Genomic DNA, 6,843 nt, shown 5'->3' with positions numbered 1-6,843 from the left:
TTAAATTCCCTACCTCTCCTTCAAATCAATTTTAAAAATAGGTTCAGGGAACCTTAGACACAGTCTAAGGTCATGTACAAAACATGAATTTGAAGCTAGGAAAGAGCTTTTCATTTCCTATATGGAACTAGAGGTTGGGTGTGTGGCAAGGGAAAATAACAGCATGAAGATGCATCTGTATACTCACATGTCTAAAACTAATGGAACATTTTTACGTATCTCAGGAGATCTAAGACTTGCCTTAACAATCAGTGACTAGTGCTGGCTTCGGCAGCACATACACTAAAATTGGAACGATACGAGAATTAGTATGGCCCCTTCGTAAGAATAACATGCACATTTACATTTTATTTATTTTTTTAAGAGGTAACCATGTGGTATGATAGATGTATTAATTAACCTGATTATGGTGACCATTTCAAAATGTACACATATCATCATGTTGTACACTTTAAATATATACAATTTCATTTGTCCATTACTTGTCAATTTGTCAAAATAGAAAAAAAAACAAACAGTAAGTACCTTTCTAACATTTTGCCCTTTCAGTTCAGTTCAATTCAGTTGGTCAGTTGTGTCCAACTCTTTGCGATCCCATGGACTGCAGCACGCCAGGCTTCCCTGTCCATCACCAACTCCCAGAGCTTTCTCAAACTAATGTCTGTCGAGTCGGTGATGCCATCCAACCATCTCCTCCTCTGTCGTCCCCTTCTCCTCCTGCCTTCAATCTTTCCCAGCATCAAGGTCTTTTCCAGTGAGTCAGTTCTTTGCATCAGGTGGCCAAAGTATTGGAGCTTCCGCTGCAGTTTTGCCCTTTACCTGAATGCTAACTGCTCAGAAGACAAGACTCATTTCTTTGTCCTCTGTGGCCCTAAGCACAGTGCCAATTAATACGAAATTTAAAATAACTCTTGTACAAAGCAAAATATGATAAGAGTTATATGAGAGGTATAAACAGCATTTACAGAGGAAACACTGGTGAGGCTTCAGGTCAGCGGCTGTGTGCTGATCTGCAAGCTTTCTGAGGACAAGACCCTCCAGTTTCTTCCTCTCTGGTGTTCCGAAGAACTCTTCTCCTGTGTCATTCGTGGGAGGGAAAGCGAGTGTGAAATTCCTAAGTTTGATCCCAGACATATTGAATTTTCTTATTAGGAGGAATCTGCCGACTTTCTTGACTGTGCGTCCTTGCTCAAGAATAATGCTGTACATCAGTATTTCTCACTCTGTTCCCCAGCACTCTCATGCTCTGTGAGGTAAGAGGTAGGAAAAAGGTTAAGTTAGTAAAATACTTCTGGTTCTCTTGTGCTGAGAGCTTTACAATGTACATGAGCCTATCAAGGGTTCTGAGAAGTCTTATCCTGTACACATCTGTGTTCCTTCTCTAAACCTAGTACTCCCTAAAATGATGTGAACCAGAACCAATGTTCCCATAGTATCTGTTAATATATCATGAGACATGACTGTGGCCACATGTCTAATTCCTCTGCTAAAAATTCTCTTGCATTCTGTTGGCCATGTGTGCATGCGTGCTGAGTCACTGCAATCGTGTCCGACTCTTTGCAACCCTATGGACAGTAGCCCACTAGGCTCCTCTGTCCCTGGGATTGTCCAGGCAAGATTACCGAAGTGGGTTGCCATGCCCTCCTCCAGGGAACCTTCCCCACCCAGGGATCAAACGCGCGTCTCCTGCATCGCAAGCAGACTCTTTACTGCTGAGCCGCTGTGGAAGCCCCCTGTTAGCCACTGGAGCCATATAACCATATATGAGAGACCCAGGGGGGCTCCTTGGCCCATGTCTTTGTCTTAAAGAATGAAGTTCAGTTGTTTAGCTAAGTGAGAACTTTCCCTGTATTTAATGAGCTTCTAAACTTCACTTGTTCTCCTATCGTATTCTAACACCATCAGTGTGGCAAGATTATCTTACCTATTTCTTGCTCTTTAAAAGACTGAGGTAAAATGGCTCCATACTCTTTTTATGTTTCTCTCCTCAAACTGATTCAGTTGAAACCTTAGTTTTCTCTTCTCCAGATTAAAATCATTCTGTTTTTTCTCAAAGATTTTAAGTTGTGCCTCTTTTTTGTCATTGTTCTTGAGCTATAATTGACATATAACATTGGTTTCAGGCATAAGACATTGTGAGTCAATATTTGTATATACTGCAAAATGATCACCTTAGTAAGTCTAGTTAACATCCATCACTACACAGTTACAAATTTTTGTGTAGTATGATAAAAACTTAAATCTACTCTTTAGCAACTTTCAATATACAATATTATAAATTATTGTCACTGTGCTATGTATTACATCCCCATGACTTTAATTGGAAGTTTGTGCCTTTTGACCCTATTCACCCATTTTTCCTTTCCAACCATCAATCTGTTCTTTGTATCTATAGATATAGTTTCTTTTCTTAAGCCTTCATATGTGAGATCATAGAGTATTTGTCTTTGACTTTTTATGTATCTGACTTATTATATCACTTAGCATAATGCCCTCAAAGTCCATACATGTCAAAAATGGCAAGATTTCCTTCTTTTCTTACAACTGAATAATACTCCATGATATATACATGAATATCACTTTTTCCTTTATCTGTTCATCCATCAGTGGACACTTAGGTTTCTTTCATAATGCTGCAGTGATTATGGAGGTGCATATAACTTTTCAAATCAGTTTTTTCACTTCCTTCAGATGAATGTCCAGAAGTAGAATTCCTGGATCATATGGTAGTTCTAGTTTTAATTTTCTGAGGAACCTCCATACTATTTTGTACAGTGGCTGCACCAGTTTACATTCCCATCGACAGTGCACAAGAGTTCCCTTTTGTTCACTTCCTTGCCAATACTTATTCGTCTTTTTGATAATTGCCATTCTAACAAGTGAGAAGTAATATCTTGTGGTTTGGTTTTGCATTTCCCTGATAGTTGTAGCTCCTTCTTACTCTATTTCATGATATTTTAGATTCTCAGAAGTAAAATTGGAAAGCTCATTTGGTAAACATCTGACTGGTATTAAGTATATTTGCCATATGCAAAATGAAGTGTTTCATCACTGACTGGCATTAAATATTATAATTGCTACATTAATTCCAGTTATACTAATCCCCTCTCATCTTATACCCAAGCAGTTTACTTTTCTTTCTTAATTTTCCTTTTTTCTTTGGCTCCTATTGAGTCTCTTCTCCCAGCAAGGTAATTTTTGATTCTATTTTTATATTCTAATAGTTTCTCAAGATGCTGAGCACTAATTCTACTTCTTTAGATATACTGTCTCTCAGCTAGGATGATGAAAAGCAATTGCTTCCACTAATAATTAAAACACTGAAACTTGTGAACTGTTCATCTCGTTCATAAATAAAAATAGATCCGGATAATAACCTCACCCTCATGCCCCATAATCCAAGACACTTTCTCCAGTGGGAGCAAAAGGGCCAGGTTTATGAGCTGGGAATTACACACATCTCATAACCTCTGCAATCAGTAATATGGGTAAACTACAGGGGTGAGACCCATGTAGAGACTGCTAGTCATATCTGCTAAAGAGGGACAACAACAGGAAACACGCTTTACCTGAATTCTGACTCAGCCTACTTGGGATGAGACTCTGAGTGTGCTTTCTCTGGTTGTAGACAGTATGAGATCACTGCAACACCACTGGAGTCAGGGGTTGAGATCAAGTCGCTCAGTAGTTATGGGGCAGTGGGAAAGTAAATGGATCCGATGCCTCATTCTCTCATCTGCAAAAATGCAGTGACACTGAGCAACATTATGGAGATGAAATGCTGGGACATATACACAAGCCCGCTGCAAATGCAGGGCGTTACCTACCAAGAGTGGTTTCCAGTGCTCCAGAGCCAGAGACCCCCGTGAAAGGGCTTGCATGCCATTGAGAGTAAAGGCTGCCTCTCAGCCCCCACAGACACCCGAGCAGTCACCTTTGTCTGTTTTGCAAATTGGGCTTCCAAGAAAGAATTCCTTCCAAAGATTTCACTGAATAAAAAGGGGGAGAAGGTTGAAAACCACAGATACAAAGTAATAATCCAAGTAATTACTATAATTACAAAATGGTTATTTCATATTTGTGTGTATAATGTCTAGATTTGTAAATGTAACATACACATAACCTAGAGGTTTGTACATTCTTACATGTAACGTGCAAACACTCAAAGTAGTATAGTGTATAGAACCTCTTGCTGCTCACAACATCACCATGAAAACCTGTGTTTTGGTTCTCAAAAGATGGTAGCTTGGTTTTTTGTTCTTCAGAAATAAACATATCAAGTGATGCTGTTCATTAAATTGCATGGTATGAAACAATGTCGTTCATGACACATATACATGACCAACACAACCAAACATTAAGCTACACAACATGAGTTCTCTTAATTATTAGCTGTCATATTGAGATTAAATTGGGCATTAAATTAAGTTTAAAAAGAGATTAAATTGTGACATGAGGTACAGTAAAGACACAATAGGCATTGAAAATAAAAGGCAATTATTCAGAATGAAATCACAGTATTAGGGACCTGAATACTTGTCGCTTTCAAATTTAAATCTAAGTTTATTTTAGTCTAAAAATAGGGATGAAAAGTGAATTTCATCATCTTCAGTTCAGTTCAGTCGCTCAATCGTGTCCGACTCTTTGTGACCCCACGAATCACAGCACGCCAGGCCTCCCTGTCCATCACCAACTCCCAGAGTTCACTCAGACTCACGTCCATCGAGTCAGTGATGCCATCCAGCCATCTCATCCTCTGTCGTCCCCTTCTCCTCCTGCCCCCAATCCCTCCCAGCATCAAAGTCTTTTCCAATGAGTCAACTGTTCGCATGAGGTGGCCAAAGTACTGGAGTTTCAGCTTTAGCATCATTCCCTCCAAAGAAATCCCAGGGCTGATCTCCTTCAGAATGGACTGGTAGGTTCTCCTTGTAGTCCAAGGGACTCTCAAGAGTCTTCTCCAACACCACACTTCAAAAGCATCAATTCTTCGGCGCTCAGCTTTCTTTACAGTCCAACTCTCACATCCATACATGACCACAGGAAAAACCATAGTCTTGACTAGACGGACCTTAGTCGGCAAAGTAATGTCTCTGCTTTTGAATATGCTATCTAGGTTGGTCATAACTTTCCTTCCAAGGAGTAAGTGTCTTTTAATTTCATGGCTGCAGTCACAATCTGCAGTGATTTTGGAGCCCCCCAAAATGAACTGCCACTGTTTCCACTGTTTCCCCATCTATTTCCCAGGAAGTGATGGGACCAGATGCCATGATCTTCGTTTTCTGAATGTTGAGCTTTAAGCTAACTTTTTCACTCTCCTCTTTCACTTTCATTAAGAGGCTTTTTAGTTCCTCTTCACTTTCTGCCATAAGGGTGGTGTTATTTGCATATCTGAGGTTATTGATATTTCTCCCACAATCTTGATTCCAGCTTGTGCTTCTTCCAGCCCAGTGTTTCTCATGATGTACTCTGCATATAAGTTCATCATCTTAGTCTCTTAAATTTGGGAATCAACAGTCTATCATGTACCATCCATAACTGAAGTTTTCTGACAATGTTGACTTTTAATTCTGATATCAAGAAGTTTCTATCAATTTATACCACATTTTATGTTTTCATATAGTTATTTTCTCTACCTAAATTTCTCCTTAGTTGATAAGCTCTACAGCCCAGCTTAATATTAAGATAATATTTCAATCCTTTTAAATTAACTTTTCCTCTTTAACCTTTGCATATCCCCCATGGGCTAGAAAGATTTGTCAAGCTTTAACTTCCATAATTTGTATATTGTACATTACAACTAAAGAATAGTCTTTCTTTAGCACACCATGAACCCCATAGAAATTTGAACATGCTGTCCACTTTTTCCGTCTCACTCTTCCTGTTTGAAGATCCCTAATTTTAGAGAATACAGTGTTAAGAATATGATGTACACAAACTTGAAGTAATCTTGTCAGGCATGCTCTTTTGTAGTTGCAGCCCACAGGCTAATCTTCTTGCAGCTAGAGCTTATGGAGTTGTCCTTGTGAATCTTATTTTCATCAGAAATGCCTTCTCCTAAAAAAAAAAAAAAACAAAAAAAAAAAACCAAAGCCCCCAAGTTGACTTTACCCAAGAGAAAGCGATGGCACCCCACTCCAGTACTCTTGCCTGGAAAATTCCATGGACAGAGGAGCCTGGTAGACTGTGGTCCATGGGGTTGTGAAGAGTCGGACACAACTGAGCGACTTCCCTTTCACTTTTCATTTTCATGCGTTGGAGAAGGAAATGGCAACCCACTCCAGTGTTCTTGCCTGGAGAATCCCAGGGATGGCAGAGCCTGGTGGGCTGCCATCTATGGGGTCACAGAGTCAGACACAACTGAAGCGACTTAGCAGCAGCAATAGCAGCAGCAAGGGATATAAATGATGTATAATAATTTCTTTTAAAAATGAAATTATAAATTCACCACTTTACTTGCATGATCAGTCAATGCTGGAAATGTTGTGATAAGCTTGTAACTTTAATATTTGAAGCTTAGAACTTGAAGCTTCCAAGATGAAATTCTGTTTCCCTGATGGAAGTGCTATATTTTTATTCAAAACCTTTTTACTTTTTATGCCATTCTAGGATACAGTTCTAGTCCATGATTTGTATTTGGATGTGGCACAGATTTTGAAATTTCATTAATAAAAACAAATCCATTTTCTGGTTGATTTCTTCACAGAGCCTTTCTACTGCTTCAAATTGTCCACTGAGGTCATTTGTAGCAGTCTGGGAGTGTGTGGTGCCTTGGACTGGTCCAGGGTTCTGAAACCTAAGTCATGCATTCTGCACAGGAGGCGAATGTTAAGACCTTTCACAAAT

The 6,843-nt window shown here is 39.3% G+C and overlaps 1 pseudogene; it reads left to right on the top strand.

Annotated features, from left to right (window-relative positions):
• Positions 1-258: 258 nt before the first annotated feature.
• Positions 259-359, top strand: LOC120874009 (annotated as a pseudogene).
• The last annotated feature ends 6,484 nt before the right edge of the window (positions 360-6,843 follow it).

This window comes from Oryx dammah, unplaced genomic scaffold (assembly GCF_014754425.2).
Source record: "Oryx dammah isolate SB20612 unplaced genomic scaffold, SCBI_Odam_1.1 HiC_scaffold_14, whole genome shotgun sequence".
Classification (NCBI taxonomy): Eukaryota; Metazoa; Chordata; class Mammalia; order Artiodactyla; family Bovidae; genus Oryx; species Oryx dammah.
This window is presented reverse-complemented; position numbering and strand designations above follow the sequence as displayed.